The sequence below is a fragment of the Oryctolagus cuniculus genome, chromosome 1 (assembly GCF_051225735.1).
Source record: "Oryctolagus cuniculus isolate XC-2025 breed Fujian yellow rabbit chromosome 1, ASM5122573v1, whole genome shotgun sequence".
Taxonomy (NCBI): domain Eukaryota; kingdom Metazoa; phylum Chordata; class Mammalia; order Lagomorpha; family Leporidae; genus Oryctolagus; species Oryctolagus cuniculus.
The window spans coordinates 131,585,620-131,603,281 of NC_142867.1; the positions used below are offsets into that span (position 1 = coordinate 131,585,620).

The window sequence follows — 17,662 nt, forward strand, 5'->3', positions numbered from 1 at the left end:
CAAATTGACACTCTTGTTTATGGCCTCAGTAATCACCCTAGGCTCTTGTCATGAGCTGCCAAGGCTATGGAAGCGTTTTGAGTTCACTGACTCTGATCCTATTTAGACAAGGCCATGGTCAAAGTGGAAGTTCTCTCCTCCCTTCTGAGAAAGGTACCTCCTTCTTTGATGACCCATTCTTTCCACTGGGATCTCACTCACGGAGATCTTTCATTTAGTTTTTTTTTTTTCCCACAGAGTGTCTTGGCTTTCCATGCCTGAAATACTCTCATGGGCATTTCAGCCGGATCCGCATGCCTTAAGGGCTGATTGTGAGGCCAGAGTGCTGTTTAGGACATCTGCCATTCTATGGGTCTGCTGTGTATCTCACTTCCCATGTTGGATCATTCTCTCCCTTTTTGATTCTATCAGCTAGTATTTGCAGACACTAGTCTTGTTTCTGTGATCCCTTTGGTTCTTAGTCCTATCATTACGATAAATTGTGAACAGAAATTGATCACTGGGACTAGTGAGATGGCATTGGTACATGCCACCTCGATGGGATTGAATTCAAATCCCCTGGTATGTTTCTAACTCTACCATTTGAGGTAAGTCAGCTTGAGCATGTCCCGAATTGCACATCTCTTCCCTCTCTTATTCCCACTCTTATATTTAACAGCGATCACTTTTCAGTTAAGTTTCAGCACTTAAGAACAATTGTGTATTGATTACAGTATTCAACCAGAAGTATTAAGTAGAATAAACAAAAAAATACTAAGAGGGATAACATATTAAGCTGCTCATCAACAGTCAGGGTGAGGGCTGATCAAGTCACCATTTTTCATAGTGTTCATTTCACTTTAACAGGTTTCCTTTTTGGTGCTCAGTTAGTTGTCACCTATCAAGGAGAACAAGTGGTATTTGTCCCTTTGGGATTGGCTTATTTCACTCAACATAATGTTTTCCAAATTCCTAAGAGGGATCACTTTTCAGTTAAAATTTAAACACCTAAGAATAGGTGGTCTTCCCAGGCCAAAGAAAATGAACACACCACCAGTAAGTTGTTTATTTTTGTTTGCATTATATTGTGATATAGCAGATTTATGAGTGTATATTATTAAAATTGTGAAATAAATATTTGACAACATAAAATTATGATTATAAAGCATTAGAAATATCAAGCCTGATATCAAATTTGTTTCTAGTCTCTGTGCTGCTATAACAGTAACATGTTTATCATGTTATTCAAATTGGAACATAGAATCTCCTAAATTTTTGTAAAACATAAAGTCTGAATTTGTATTTATTGGTCTTATCAATTATATAGTAGAGGTGGTTTAGTACCAACATAGTTATATACACTGAACTAGTAAAAAGTTGGGGCCAGCACTGTGGCACAGTGGGTTAATGCCCTGGCCTGAAGTGCTGGCATCTCAAATGGGTGCTGGTTTGAGACCTGGCTGTTCCACTTCTTTTTGTTTTTTTTGTTTGTTTGTTTGTTTAAACTTTTATTTAGTAAAAAAGTACAGCTTATGGATTACAGTGGCTTCCCCCCATAACTTCCCTCCCACATGCAACTCTCCCATCTCCCGCTCCCTCCATTCCATTCACATCAAGATTCATTTTCAATTCTCTTTATATAGGAGATCAATTTTGCATATATTAAGTAAAGATTTCAACAGTTTGCACCCACATAGAAACACAAAGTGAAAACTACTGTTTGAGTACTAGTTATAGCATTAAATCACAATGTACAGCACATTAAGGACAGAGATCCTACATGGGGAGTAAGTACACAGTGATTCCTGTTGTTGACTTAACAAATTGACACTCTTGTTTATGGCGTCAGTAATCTCCTTAGGCTCTTGTCATGAGCTGCCAAGGCTATGGAAGTGTTTTGAGTTCTTCAACTCCGATCTTATTTAGACAAGGTCATAGTCAAAGTGGAAGTTCACTCCTACCTTAAGAGAAAGGTACCTCTTCTTTGATGGCCTGTTCTTTCTACTGGGATCTCACTAGAGGAGATCTTTCATTTTGGTCCTTTTTTTTTTTTTTGCTAGAGTGTCTTGGCTTTCCATGCCTAAAATACTCTCATGGGCTCTTCAGCCAGATCCAAATGCCTTATGGGCTGATTGTGAGGCCAGAGTGCTGTTTAGGACATCTGCCATTCTATGAGTCTGTTGTGTATCCCGCTTCCCATATTGCATCATTCTCTCCCTTTTTTATTCTATCAGTTAGTATTAGCAGACATTAGTCTTTTTTTAACTTTTATTAAATATATATAAAATCCAAAGTTCAGCTTATGGAGTACAATGACTTCCCCCTCAATGACTTCCCTCCCACGCACAATCCTCCCCTTTCCTGCTCCCTCTCCCCTTCCATTCACATTAAGATTCATTTTCAATTCTCTTTATATACAGAAGGTCAGTTTAGCATATATTAAGTAAAGATTTCAACAGTTTGCACCCACACAGAAACACAAAGTGAAAAATACTGTTTGAATACTAGTTATAGCATTAAACCACACTGTGCATCACTGTACACACTGTGTGTCTCGCTCCCATGTTTGATTGTTCTCTCCCTTTTTTATTTTATCAGCTAGTATTTGCAGACACTAGTCTTGTTTCTGTGATCCCTTGGGCTCTTAGTCCTATCATTATGATCAATTGTGAACTGAAGTTGATCACTTGGACTAGTGAGATGGCATTGGTACATGCCACCTTGATGGGATTGAATTGGAATAACCTGGTATGTTTCTAACTCTACCATTTGGGGCAATTCAGCTTGAGCATGTCCCAAATTGCACATCTCTTCCCTCTCTTATTCCCACTCTTATATTTAACAGCAATCACTTTTCAGTTAATTTTCAACACTTAAGAATAACTGTGTATTGCCCTTCGGCTCTGAGCTGACCCTCCGGAGGGCAGTGTCATCTGGGCGGCGCTGCGAAGACCTCCACCCAGGATGGCTCCCCCTCCCCGGGCCTCTCCCCTCTCCTCGTGAGACCCCTCATCTCGTAGACCGCTGGAATCTGATATCGTGGGGGTGAGGTGAGAGCAGGCCCGGGGAGGAGGGAGGTTACCACTGAGGAGCTGCAGCCGCTATCAAGATGATAGAAGTACTGACAACAACTGACTCTCAGAAACTGCTACACCAGCTGAACACTTTGTTGGAACAGGAGTCTAGATGTCAGCCAAAGGTCTGCAGCTTGAGACTAATTGAGTCTGCACACGATAATGGCCTCAGAATGACTGCACGGCTGAGGGACTTTGAAGTGAAAGATCTTCTTAGTCTCACTCAGTTTTTTGGCTTTGACACGGAGACATTTTCTCTAGCTGTGAATTTACTGGACAGATTTCTGTCTAAAATGAAGGTACAGCCCAAGCACCTTGGATCTGTTGGTCTGAGCTGTTTTTATTTGGCTGTAAAATCAATAGAAGAGGAAAGGAATGTGCCACTGGCAACTGACTTGATCCGGATAAGTCAGTATATGTTCACGGTTTCAGACTTGATGAGAATGGAAAAGATTGTATTGGAGAAGGTGTGTTGGAAAGTCAAAGCTACTACTGCCTTTCAGTTTCTGCAACTCTATTATTCACTCATTCAAGAGAACTTGCCATTTGAAAGGAGAAATAACCTTAATTTTGAAAGACTGGAAGCTCAACTTAAGGCATGTCACTGCAGGATCATATTTTCTAAAGCAAAGCCTTCTGTGTTGGCTTTCTCTATCATTGCCTTGGAGATCCAAGCACAGCAGTGTGGAGTTAACAGAAGGAATAGAATGTCTTCAGAAACATTCCAAGATAAATGGCAGAGATTTGACCTTCTGGCAAGAGCTTGTATCAAAGTGTTTAACTGAGTATTCATCAAACAAGTGTTCAAAACCGAATGTTCAGAAGTTGAAATGGATTGTGTCTGGGCGTACTGCACGGCAATTGAAGCATAGTTACTACAGAATAGCTCACCTTCCAACAATTCCTGAAATGGTTCCTTAATTCATGAATTTGGATCATTGTTATTCTCCATAAAAGAAATTATCAGTGCTATAATTTTCTTTTACAATGGAAGAATTAAAATATCATTTCTTTTCAAAGTAAACAAAATGGAGTTGCAATAGCAAAGGGGAAGTTTCTACACTGATTTGTTCAGCTAATATTTGAAGACACTTAGTATATACAGAACCCTAAGGGTAAGGAATTATCTAACCTCTGATATGTATGTTAGTCATTTCATTAATCAGCATAAAAAAAGTATGTCCTCAACAACCCAAGTTTTAAAAGTAGCATTAAAATCATATTTTCTTATTGAACATCATCTTGCTCTCTGAAGACCTAAGCTCTGGCTCATTTAAAGATACACTAGCTGAGTAGGACAATAGGACCAAACTTTTGGATATTTGGACTAATTTGAGAATGTTAGCTTATAAGCAAAATCAGTATGAACTTTGATAGTGTATTTGAAGAAAAAGAAGATACAGCCAATCAGTCTTGATGTTGGGTGTCTGGAAACTGCAAGGGCATCTCAACACTGTAGTTACTATAATATTTGGAATTCTGGGAAAGTAGTTACATGCATAAAAGATAAACTTGGGGTCACTGGATATATATTCTTGCCATTTAAATTTCTTAACTAGTAATAATGATTTACCTTTTTCCATTCAAAATTAAATTAACATTTAACATATCTATGATTATGAAATTTAACCTGAACAGTTAGTTCACTTTTAATAGTAATATTTCACAGATGTCTGATAAGTTGGGTTTTTTTTTGTTGTTGTTGATTTAAGGAGGATTATTACAGCAACAACAATGAAAACTCTGAACCCTACAGCCCTGAGCTATGGATTCCATGATGTTTTCATGAGTTTAAATTTCAAGCCTTAAAACTTTACAACTAGATGAATATGATGTTCTCATGCTTGGGGAAACTGCCTAATTAGTATTATGCTATAGTGGAATTATGTTTAGATATAAATTCATCTATGAAGCAGTCAAATCAAAGTTAAAAGCATAAATATGAAGCACTAATCACAAGCTTTGGAAAGTAAACTGTGAATCTTCATTTCTTAACATTGATTTAACTTTCTATATTTGATTGATATACTTAGGTAGTATTGAAAATGCTAACCTACATAATTTAAATGTTTTAAATTATGAGGTTTTCATCAAAATAACATTTCACAGATGCACTTTTAAGATACAACAAAGGTTAGTGTTTTAGGCAGTTTAAACGGTTTTCTGTTGCCCAAAATGCGAATAATGTAATCCTGAGAAGGGGACACAAATTTGAAGGCATTTTGTAGAAAGCAAAAAAAAAAAAACAAAACAAAACAAAAAAAAAAAAACCTTAGTAAGTTTGGCAAGTTCATAATCTTTAATATTTTTTCAAGAAAACAGATGATGTTTGTATGTGTGATAAGATCTTTTATATCGAATCTACTGCCCCAGTCTAGTCCAATCAAGAAAATTGTTTTCTATTTTATTAGTTGCTCAAATTATCACTCTGAGGACTTACTTTACTCGACTAAAATAAGTTCAGACTAGATTTAACACTCCAGAAGTCTTTACTGAGTATTGTTTTCAGAAAATTGTCATTGCTTCTAATTTAGATTAGAATAATATTCTAAAGAATATGCTTTCACTAATGCCCTTACTGCATCTTAAGAAAAGTCAGTCGACACCTTCATAAGTAGATCACTGAGGCAGTGTTCAAGAAACAGTTTTCAGTCAGTCAGTGAATGTAAGGAGGTGTACAGTGTGACGGTGTCATGGATGATTAATGGAGCAGTGCATAGCCTGCGTTCATTCAGAGTGGCTGTGATCATTTCTGACATGATGTTGTGGACAAATACGCAATAAAAAATAAAAACCAAAAAAAAAAAAGAATAACTGTGTATTGATTACAGTATTCAACCAAAAGTATTAAGTAGAAGAAACAAAAAATTACTAAGAAGGATAACGTAGTACGTTGTTCATCAACAGTCAGGGTAAGCGCTGATCAAGTCACCGTTTCTCATAGTGTTCATTTCACTTTAACAGGTTTCCTTTTTGGTGCTCAGTTAGTTGTCACCGATCAGGGAGAACATATGATATTTGTCCCTTTGCGACTGGCTTATTTTACTCTGCATAATGTTTTCGAAATTCCTAACAGGGATCACTATTCAGTTGAAATTCAAACACCTAAGAATAATTGTGTGTTAATTACAGAGTTCAACCAATTGTACTAGAACAGAAAAATACTAACATGGATAAAGTATTACAAGTATTACATTGTACATCAAAAGACAGGACAACAGCTGATCAAGTCACTGTTTCTCATCGTGTCCATTTTACTTCAACAGGTTTCCCCTTTGGTGTTCAGTTAGTTGTCACCAATCAGGGAGACCATATAATATTTGTCCCTTTGGGCCTGGCTTAGTTCACTCAGCATAATGTTTTCCAGACTCCTCCATCTTGTTGCAAAAGACCGGGTTTCATTGTTTTTGACTGCTGGATAGTATTCTATAGAGTACATGCCCCATAATTTCTTTATCCATTCTACTTTTGATGGGCATTTGTGTTGGTTCCAGGTCTTAGCTATTGTGAATTGATTGAGCTGCAATAAACATTAATGTGCAGACAGCTTGTTTGTTTGCCAATCTCATTTCCTTTGGGTAAATTCCAAGGAGTGGGATGGCTGGGTTGAACAGTAGGGTTATCTTCAGGTTTCTGAGGAATCTCCAGACTGACTTCCATAGTGGCTTCACCAGTTTGCATTGCCACCAACAGTGGGTTAGTGTCCCTTTTTACTCACATCCTCTCCAGAATCTTTTGTTGGTAGATTTCTGAATGTGAACCATGCTAACCGGGGTAAGGTGAAACCTCATTGTGGTTTTGATTTGCATTTCCCTGATTGCTAGTGATCTTGAACATTTTTTCATGTGCCTGTTGGCCATTTGGATTTCTCTTTGAAAAATGTCTATTGAGGTCCTGGGCCCATCTCTTAAGTTGGTTGTTTGTTTTGATGTTGTGGCGTTTCTTGATCTCATTGTTGATTCTGGTTATCAACCCTTTATGTGTTGCATAGTTTGCAAATATTTTTCCCATTCTGTCGGTTGCCTCTTCACTCTCCTGACTATTTTTTTGAAGTACAAAAACTTCTCAATTTGATGCAATCCCAAATGTTAATTTTGGCTTTGACTGCCTGTGCTTCTGGGGTATTTTCCAAGAAGTCTTTGCCAGTACCTATATCTTGCAGGGTTTCGCCAATGCTTTCTAATAATTTGATGGTGTCAGGTCATAGATTTAAGTCTTTAATCCATGTTGAGTGGATTTTTGTGTAAGGTGAAAGGTAGGGGTCTTGCTTCATGCTTCTACCTGTGGAAATCCAATTTTCACAGCACCATTTATTGAATAGACTGTCCTTACTCCAGGGATTGGTTTTGGATCCTTGATCAAATATAAGTTGGCTGTGGATGTTGATTGATTTCTGGTGTTTCAATTCTGTTCCATTGGTCTATCCATCTGTTTCTGTATCAGTACCATGCTCTTTTGATAACAACTGCCCTGTGGTATGTCCTGACATCTGGTATTGTGATGCCTCCAGCTTTTTTTTTTTGTTGTACAAGATTGCTTTAGCTATTCGAGGTCTCCTGTGTCTCCATATGCATTTCAGCATCATTTTTTCCAGATCTGAGAAGAATGTCTTTGGTATCTTGATTGGTATTGCATTGAATGTATAAATTGCTTTTGGGAGAATGGACATTTTCATGATGTTGATTCTTCTAATCCATGAGCATGGAAGATTTTTCCATTTTTTGGTATCCTCTTCCGTATCTTTCTTTAAGGTTTTGTAATTTTCATCGTAGAGATCCTTAACATCCTTGGTTAAATTTATTCCAAGGTATTTGATTGTTTTTGTAGCTATTGTGAACGGGATTGATCTTGGAAGTTCTTTCTCAGCCGTGTCATTGCCTGTGTATATATAGGCTGTTGATTTTTGTGCATTGATTTTATATCCTGCTACTTTGCCAAACTCCTCTATGAGTTCCAATAGTCTCTTAGTAGAGTTCCTTGGGTCCCCTAAGTAAAGAATCATATCATCTGCAAAGAGGGATAGTTTGAGTTCTTCCTTCCCAATTTGTATCCCTTTAATTTCTTTTTCTTGCCTAATAGCTCTGGCTAGAACCTCCAGAACTATATTGAATAGCAGTGGTGAGAGTGGGCATCCCTGTCTGGTACCAGATCTCAGTGAAAATGCTTCCAACTTTTCCCCATTCAATAGGATGTTGGCCGTGGGTTTTTCATAAATTGCTTTGATTGTATTGAGGAATGTTCCTTCCATACCCAGTTTGCTTACAGTTTTCATCATGAAAGGGTGTTGTATTTTATCATATGCCTTCTTGGCATCTATTGAAATAATCACATTGTTTTTCTTCTGTAGTCTGTTAATGTGGTGTATCACATTGATTGTTTTACGCACATTGAACCATCCCTGCATGCCAGGGATAAATCCCACATGGTCTGGGTGGATGATCTTTCTGATGTGTTGTTGCATTCTATTGACCAGAATTTTATTGAGGATTTTTGCATCTATGTTCATCAGGGATATTGGTCTGTAATTCTCTTTCAATGCTGCATCTTTTTCCGGGTTAGGAATTAAGGTGATGCTGGCTTCATAGAAAGAATTTGGGAGGACTCCCTCTTTTTTGATTGTTCTGAATGTTTGAGAAGAATTAGAGTCAGTTCTTCTTTAAATGTCTGGTAGAATTCAGCAGTGAATCCGTCTGGTCCTGGGCTTTTCTTTGTTGGGAGGGCCTTTATTACTGTTTCAATTTCTGTCTCAGTTATGGGTCTGTTTAGGTTTTCTATGTCTTCATGGTTCAATTTAGGCAGGTTGCATGAGTCCAGGAATCTATCCATTTCTGATAGGTTTCCCTGTTGCTGGCATACAGGTCGTTGTAGTAATTTCTGATGATTCCTTTTATTTCTGTGATGTCTGTTGTTACATTTCCTTTTTCATCTCTGATTTCATTGATTTGGGTCTTTTCTCTTCTTTTTTTTTAGTTAGTTGGGCCAATTGGGTGTAAATTTTGTTTATTTTTTCAAAAAACCAGCTCCTCGTTTGGCTGATTTTTTGTAATTTTTTTTGGGATTCAATACTGTTAATTTCTTCTCTGAATTTAATTATTTCTCTTCTCCTACTAGATTTGGGTCTGGTTTGCTGCAGATTTTCTAGGTCCATGAGATGCACTGAATGCTCATCTATTTGGTAACTTTCCAATTTCTTGATGTAGGCACCTATTGATATAAACTTTCCTCTTAACCCTGCTTTTGCTGCATCCCATAAGTTTTGGTATGTTGTGCTGTTATCCTCATTTACTTTCAGAAAATTTTTGATTTCTCTTTTAATTTCTTCTATGACCCATTGTTCATTCAGGAGCATGTTGTTCAATCTCCCTGTGTTTGCATACGTTCTAGGTATTCCTGAGTTGCTAATTTCCAAACTTCATTCCTTTATGGTCTGAGAAACTGCATGGTATGATTCTAATTCTTTTGAATTTGCTAAGACTTGCTTTATGGCCTAGTATGTGGTCAATCCTAGAGAAGGTTCCATGTACTGCTGAGGAGAATGTAAATGCTTTCTGTGTAGGATGAAAAGTTCTGTAGATATCTGTTAGATCCATTTGGGCTATAGTGTCGTTTAAACCTACTGTCTCCTTGTTGATCTTCTGTCCTGTTGATCTGTCTATTTCTGAGAGTGGAGTATTGAAGTCCCCCAGTACTATTGTAATGGGGTCTAAATCTCCCTTTAAGTCCCTTAACAAATCTTTTAAATAAACCTGTGCCCAGTAGTTAGGTGCATATATGTTGATAATCATTGTATCTTCCTGTTGAATTGATCCCTTGATCATTATATAGTGCCCCTCTTTGTCTCTCTTAACAGTTTTGGTGGTAAAGTTCACGTTCTCTGATATTAAGATGGCTACATCCACTCTTTTTTCATTTCTGTTGGCACGGTATATCTTTTTCCAGCCTTTCACTTTCAGTCTGTATGCATCTTTGCTGGAAAGATGTGTTTCTTGTAAGCAGCAAATAGATGGGTTTTGTTCCTTTACCCAGTCAGCCAATCGGTGTCTTTTAACTGGACACTTCAGGCCATTAACGTTCAATGTGACTATTGCTAAGTAGTAACTTTGCCCTGCCATTTGCCAAAGATATTTTCTAATATATGTTTTGAACTTCCTGTGATCTTTTGCTGTGAGGTTTCCTTCCTTTACCTTCTTTCATATTGATGACCGTGTTTGTGTGTTTCTGTGTGTAACGCATCTTTAAGCATCTTTTGCAGGGCTGGACGAGTGGCAACAAATTCTTTCAATTTCTGTTTGCTATGAAAGGTCTTTATTTCACCTTCATTCACAAATGATAGCTTAGCAGGATATAATATTCTGGGCTGGCAGTTGTTCTCTCTTAGTACCTGGGCTATATCTCGCCATTCCCTCCTAGCTTGTAGGGTTTCTGATGAGAATCAGCTGTGAGTCTGATTGGAGATCCTCGGAGAGTAATCTGACATTTCTCTCTTGCACATTTTCGGATCTTTTCTTTATGTTTCACTGTGGTGAGTTCTATTAGCTTCCTGTACTAGGATGTCTCTGTCCTTCTCCAAACCTGGGAAATTTTCTGCTAGTATCTCACTAAAAAGGCCTTCTAATCCTTTCTCCCTCTCCATGTCTTTAGGAACTCCTAGAACTCGAATTTTTGGTTTTTTAATAGTATCTTGAAGATTCCCAACAATATTTTTTTAGATTTCTAATTTCCTCTTCTTTTCTTTGGTCTGACTGTATATTTTCCTGTGCTCTGTCTTCTAAGTCCAATATTCTCTCTTCGCTTCACCCATTCGGTTTTTAAGGCTCTCTAATGTGTTTGTCATTTGATCAATTGAATTCTTCATTTCATTATGATTTCTCATCACTTTTGCAGTTTACTGTTCTACTAGTTGTTTCATTTCATTTTGATTCCTCCTTAATATTTCATTTTGGCGAGAGAGATTTTCTATCTTGTCCATTAAGGATTTCTGTAGTTCAAGAATTTGTTTTTGAGAACTTCTTAATGTTGTTATCAATTTTTTGAGATTCGCTTCTTGCATTTCTTCTATCTCATCATCTTCATAATCTTGAATTGGGGTGTCTATTTCATTTGGGGGTGTCATAGTGTCTTCCTTGTTCTTATTACCTCAGTTTCTGCGTTTGTTGTTTGGCATATTGGAGATATTTGGTTTCTTCTCGTTATCCTGTGACTCTAGATTAAGTGGACTGTCTGCTTTTGATGGATCCTTAGAGGCTGTGATGGGTGTGGCCAGAGAGTTCTGTTTGGTTCTTTAGGGATACGGGTGTGCCAAAGGTGACTCACCCAGATTGTTCTCTCACTTGCTCACTCTCTCTCATTCTCTCTCTCTCTTTTTTTTTCTGACTCAGTTGGGAAGTAATTCCACACAGCTGAGTGGAATTGGGGGTAGTTGATGTATGAAATCTGGCACCTGTGGGTATTTGTCTGGTTACCCCTGGGACCACACAAAGAGTTTATGCAGCCCTCAGTGTGGTCTCAAATTTCTCAATAGTCTCTCCACAGTTTGCCCAAGTTACCGAGTTTGTGTACTTGGTGAGTTCTCTCGCCCTCCCCTCAGATTTTCAGTCTCAGTTCGTTAGCTCCTCACTTTCACTAACTAGGTCTTAACCTCCTGTTATTTCTCCCCACTAGAGTCAGGTTTTTCTGCTTGGTTAATGGCCAGCGCCTCTTTCCATATGTAAAATGGTGCCAACTCTTTGTCTTGCTCGGCTTTGTAAGGTGAGTGGAGAGAGAAGTTAATGTCCGTGCCGGTTCCCCTTATTTGCTTGTTTTTTCTCTCCTCCAGTCTGCCTGGTGAGCTTTCCCCAGTGGGGCTTTCGTTCCCTGTAGGCTTTTTCTGCCTTTCCCCGAAATGTCTTGGGTTACTGAGGTTTTTATCTCACCTCCCCTTCCAGCGCTAGCGCGCAGACTCTGCGGTGTGGCTTCTGCAGCGGTGCAGCTTCTTGGTCTCGGTTTCAGCTTCTGCTTCTGTGGCGGCACAGCTCCCGTGGCTCAGCTTCCATGTGGTGGGTGACCTTGCTCTCCTCGTAGGTCCTCCGTGTCACCTCCACTAGATCCGGGAGAGTTTCCTCTGCAATTTTTCCCTGAGCCCTTTCCTGTGGCTACAGTAACTCCACTTTTATTAAACTGTCTTTTCCTGGACTATCAGTGCGTGCCCTCACTATTCCGCCATCTTGGCTCTGCCTGTTTGTTTTTTTGACAGGCAGAGTTAGACAGTGAGAATGGCTGATCCAAAGCCAGGAGCCAAGTGCCCATATGGGATGCTGGCACTGCAAGCTGGAACTTTAACCCACTGTGCCACAGCGCTGGTCCTGGATCTTTTTAAAATATTTATTTTTCAACATTTTTTCTCCTTACTTGCTAGTATAGCATTCTCCCTTGGTGCTGCTGCTCTCTGTGGACTTGTCCTCCTCAGCCTCTGACTAGAGCACAGCCACCTCTCCAATGCTGACATCCTCTGACACATGTTTCACTCTTCTGTTCTCTCTAAACTGCAGACTCTTGGGCAACCTAACTCTCATGCATAAACTTGCATAGACACACACACCTGAGGACTCCAGAGTCTTGGATTTCAGGTTGTAATTAACTTTCATTTTCAGAGGACTGGTGAACAAAACAAGTCTGGAAGCCAGGGTGTAGCCTTGTGGTTCAGATGCCACATTGGAGTTTCTGGGCTTGATTCCCGGTTCCAGCCCCTGCCTCCAACTTCCTGATCATGCAGACCCTGGGAGCTAGCAAGTGATGGCTCAGATGATTGGGTTCCCTGCTCCTGGGCAAGCCCTGGCCACTGTGGACATTTCAGCAGTGAACTAGAAGGTGAATACCACTTCTCTGTCTACTTGTTCATTTCTTTGCATCTCAAATTAAAAAAACAAAACAAGTATATTTGTATCATCCATTAAAATAGCTTCCTCATTGGAAAAAAGTAGTTTCATTGTTAAATTTGGGGAAAAATAATGCTTCTTGGTTGTAAATGATATTTGAATAATGCATGACTGTAAATCAGACTTCCATAGTGGATAAGGAAGAGAAAGATGGAAGCAATAATTTTTACTTCTGGCTTTGGTACTTGTCATGTAACCTTGAAAAATTCCTTTAAACTCATGGGGCCTGAGTGTCCTTAAAATTACAGGCTCATCGAGTTGAGGCAGGTGGTGTAAGGGGAGGTGGCAGGAAGCTGAGAGCTTTCCTTGTTTCTGTGCCGACAGAACTAAGTGACATTAGCAAGTCATTTGACCCCTCTGGATCTTCCTCCCTTGTGAGATAAGATTGTCTTTATAGTTAAAGGATTTATTCTACACAGTCCTATCTTATGGTAAGGTTCACATGACTGTGAAGTGTTTTATAAACTGGCAGTGTAATAATCAAGTTGACATTGAAGATGAAATGTTAAACAGCATAGAACTTCTAAGGCTTGTAGTTCTATTAGGAGCTACACAGAAACATTTAAGTTCATGGGCATTTTTAAATTTAAAAACAGAATCATTGAATCATTGTTCAGAATCAGTATAGTTACTAAAATTCTTATTTATAGTCACTGAGATTGGTAGTGTAATTACTGATAGCATACTCCTAGTGTTGTATATTTTAGTTTATACAATACTTAGACTATATAAAATATAGGTAGCATGGGAAGTGGGATACACAGCAGTCTCGTAGAATGGCAGATGTCCTAAACAGCACTCTGGCCTCACAATCAGCCCTTAAGGCACTTGGATCTGGCTGAAGAGCCCATGAGAGTATTTTAGGCATGGAAAGCCACTCTGGCAAAAAAGAAAAAAAAGGACCTAAATAAAAGATCTCTGTGAGTGAGATCCCAGTAGAAAGAATGGGCCATCAAAGAAGGAGGTACCTTTTTCTGAAGGGAGGAGCGAACTTCTACTTTGACTATGACCTTGTCTAAATAAGATCGAAGTCAGTGAACTCAAGAGGCTTCCATAGCCTTGGGAACTCATGACTAGAGCCTAAGGAGATTACTGATGCCATAAACAAGAGTGTCAAATTGTTAAGTCAACAACAGGAATCACTGTGTGCTTGCTCCTTTTGTGGGATCTCTGTCCTTAATGTGTTGTCCAATGTGAAGTAATGCTATAACTAGTACTCAAACAGTATTTTACACTTTATGTTCTGTGTGGTGCAAACTGATGAAATCTTTACTTAATATATACTAAATCGATCTTCTGTGTATAAAGATAATTGAAAATGAATCTTGATGTGAATGGAATGGGAGAGGGAGTGGGAGATGGGAGGGGTGTGGGTGGGAGGAAAGTTATGGGGGGAAGCCTTTGTAATCCATAAACTGTACTTTTGAAAATTATATTTACTAAATAAAGTTTTAAAAATTAAAAAAATAAAAAATAAATAAAAATATAGGTAGCAATATTTAATGCTTCTCTTACTTTTACTGGATTGGATTATAGCATACGTTAATAAACCTTTTTTAAAGATTTATTTATGTATTTGAAAGACAGAATTATAGAGAGAGACACATAAATAGACAGAGATGTCTGTCTGCTGATTTACTCCCCAAGTGGCTGCAAGCAGCTGGAGCTGGGCTAATCCAAAGCCAGGTGCTTCTTCCAGGTCTCCCACATGGATTCAGGGGCCCAAGTATTTGGGCCATCTCCTGCTGCTTTCCCAGGCACATTAGCAGGTAACTAGATTAGAAGCAGAGCAGCTGGGACATGAACCAGTGCCCATAAGGTATGCCAGCACTGCAGGTGGTGGCTTTACCTTATATGCCACAGCACCAGCTACAGCCTATTCATTTTAAATTAACTAAAGATTATCCACTGTTCAGGCTCCAGGATTTGGCTTGGCCCAGCCTCTGCTGTTGTGGACATTTGGGGAGTGAACCAGAGGTTGAAAGATCTCTCTTCTTATGTCTCTCCCTATCTAACCTTGCCTTTCAAATAAATAAATGAGTCTTTGAAATAAAAATACATACATACACACACACACACACACACACGGTACCAACACAGTGGGTAAAGCCATGGCCTGCTGTGCCAGCATCCCATATGGGTGCTGATTCAAGTCCCAGCTGCTCCACTTCCAATCTATCTCCCTGCTAATGTGCCAGGGAAAGCGTCAGAAGGTGGCCCAAGTGCTTGAACCACTACATTCATATGGGAGGCCTGGAAGAAGCGCCTGGCTTTAGCTTGGCTCAGCTGAGGCCAATTTGGGAAGTGAACCAGCAGATGGAAGATCTGTCCCTACCCCTTCTCTGTAACTCTGCCTTTCAAATAAATAACAGATTTTAAAATTGGGGGGAAAGGGCAGTTCTGTTGCCTTCCCTTTACCTAGAGTAACATAATCAAAATCTGTTAGGCAAATGAATAAGGGAAATTCTGAGATCATGTATTGACCACAGAAGAGAATGGATTCCCTGTACATTTTCTGGAAGCCCATGCTAGTTGGAACCAAGGGAAGGATAACAAAAAAGGGGAGGCCTATATCCCTCTTATTTGTCTTCTTTGTTCATTGGAGCAGTGGAGAGTTGAGTACTGTAACATTGGTGTTTGTCTCCATACAGTTCACTTCTATTTAGCTGGTTCTTTTTTTTTTTTGCATTTCTTTTTTATTTATTTTAAGAGATTTATTTGAAAGGCATAGAGACAGGGGTCTTCCATCTGCTGGTTTGATCCCCCAATGGGCGAGGCTGAAGACCCATGCGCCCCGCCCAGGTCTCCTGCGTGGTGTGGGGTCCAAGCACCTGTCCATCACCGCTGCACTCATTGGCTGGAGTGGGACAGGAAGTGGGGTGGCAGGGACTCGAACTGGCGCCCATGATGTGGGCCCTGCAGGCTGTGGTTGCACCCCCATGCCATGGCACCGACCTTGATAAACCTTTCTTTAAAGTGGAATTAGGGGTAAAAATGGTCTGAGGTACACATGCGGTTCCATTGTGAGAGGGGCTGAGGCCCCGTGGGTGCCCGGGGGCCAACAGGAACACCTGCAGCCTTGGCCCGCAGGTCCTGTGCATCTCCCCTCTGCTTCTGCCCCACCCATGGGCCAGGCCCAGGACCCAGTGGTGCCTCAGGGATTTCTGCCCTGAACTGGTCACTTTAGGTCACTTTGTGATCCCTGACCTCTGCCCAAGGAAGGAAGCAGGAAGTGGCCCAGCAGGCTTCCCCTGACCTCTGGAGCCCCGTGCCGCAGTGCTGGCCCATGACCCGGGGAGCCCGCGACCATTCTGGGCCAGCCATTGGGACCTGCGACCCCCGACCCTGGGCCCCAACCCCTTCGACGTCACCACCGCAGCCTGCTATTTAGCTGGTTCTTAATCCTCAAGAAGGGATTTAGGTCAATGTTCTATTCTCATCAAAGACCTTGATGTTTAATAAAAGATTCTGTTAGAATTTTAACCCTGGGTCATTCTAAAGATGTGCTGTGACTTAGGTTTAGAAAAGAGCATCTTCCTTGCCACGCTCATCTCAGCTCTGGGGGCTGTCAGTTCTCCCTGCACAGATTCAGTAATGCATGCTTCTTCTCTACTACAAAGATCTTATGTTGGTCATATTTCCAGTTACCAAAATGAAATCAACTCACACCTGGACTCTGAGTATTCAATGACATTATTTATCAAAATAAATGTATTCAAATATTCAAAGACCACTTCAAAGCTTAGCTGCCTTCAAGAGTTTTTGGCACTTGGAACAGCCACTGTGGTTTTCTACACACGAGCACTCACTATTTTAAATACCATTTAACAATTCAAACATCACTTCCGGTTCAGCAATACACAACAATAGAATGGATGATTCTACATAATAAACAAGTTACATTAGTTTGGACTTAAAACCTAGAACTAAAACCATGTGGTGACATGGATGGATTTAAGGAAAGATGTAGAGCTAGGTAGCTAAGGCCACAGAATCCCAGACCTATTGATTTTAAGTGAGTCTAGATCAACAGCATTCCATTGCATTATCTTCCATCTCAGAGTCCTGCTTTTCCAGCGAGACCCACCCCACTCAGACCACGTATTTCCTGCCTGTGTCTTCCTGGTGGTGGAAGCTGTTCTGATACAGGTATCTCCTGGACAGTCACCAGCTTCCTGATTTACTACCTGAACTGGAATCAACAGTTGTGAGGGATGTTTTTCAAACACCCAGGCTGAATTGAATGTCAGTCTCTGGCAGTCAAAATCTTCTGCCTTAGGAAACAGAACATGTACTCTACTCTGGGGCTCCTTTTTCTTCTCATGGGGTTCTGTGGTGATCGGTGGTTTTCAACACAAGTCCTGCTAGCATTCTGACTCAAAAGAAAGACCAGGGATAAGAGTTCTTTCTGGGGGCTGGTGCTGTGGCATAGCAAGTTACACTGCTGCCTGCAGCACTAACATCCCACATGGATGCCAGTTTGACTCCCAGCTGCTCTACTTCTTCCGCAGCTCTTTGCTGGGTAAAGCAGCAGAGAATGGCCCAATCGCTTGGTCCTCTGCCCCCACATGGGAGACCTGGAGGAAGGGAGTGAACCTCTGTCTTTCCCTCTTTTTTTCTCTCTGTAACTCTGCCTTGCAAATAAATACAACTTCAAAAAGTTATTCTCCATCAAGCAATACACCCTTTTCCAGG

The 17,662-nt window shown here is 40.1% G+C and overlaps 1 long non-coding RNA gene and 1 pseudogene across 2 annotated transcripts; both read left to right on the forward strand.

Moving 5' to 3' along the window:
- Positions 1-3,012: 3,012 nt before the first annotated feature.
- On the forward strand, positions 3,013-5,861 carry LOC138843770 (cyclin-G1 pseudogene; annotated as a pseudogene). The gene has a single exon (XR_016222263.1). The product of XR_016222263.1 is annotated as a cyclin-G1 pseudogene (transcript).
- Positions 5,862-11,074: 5,213 nt separating this feature from the next.
- LOC149128635 (uncharacterized) lies at positions 11,075-13,299 on the forward strand. The gene is made up of 3 exons (XR_016213445.1): positions 11,075-11,615; positions 11,715-11,801; positions 12,683-13,299. It is a non-coding gene; the product is annotated as an uncharacterized LOC149128635 (long non-coding RNA).
- The last annotated feature ends 4,363 nt before the right edge of the window (positions 13,300-17,662 follow it).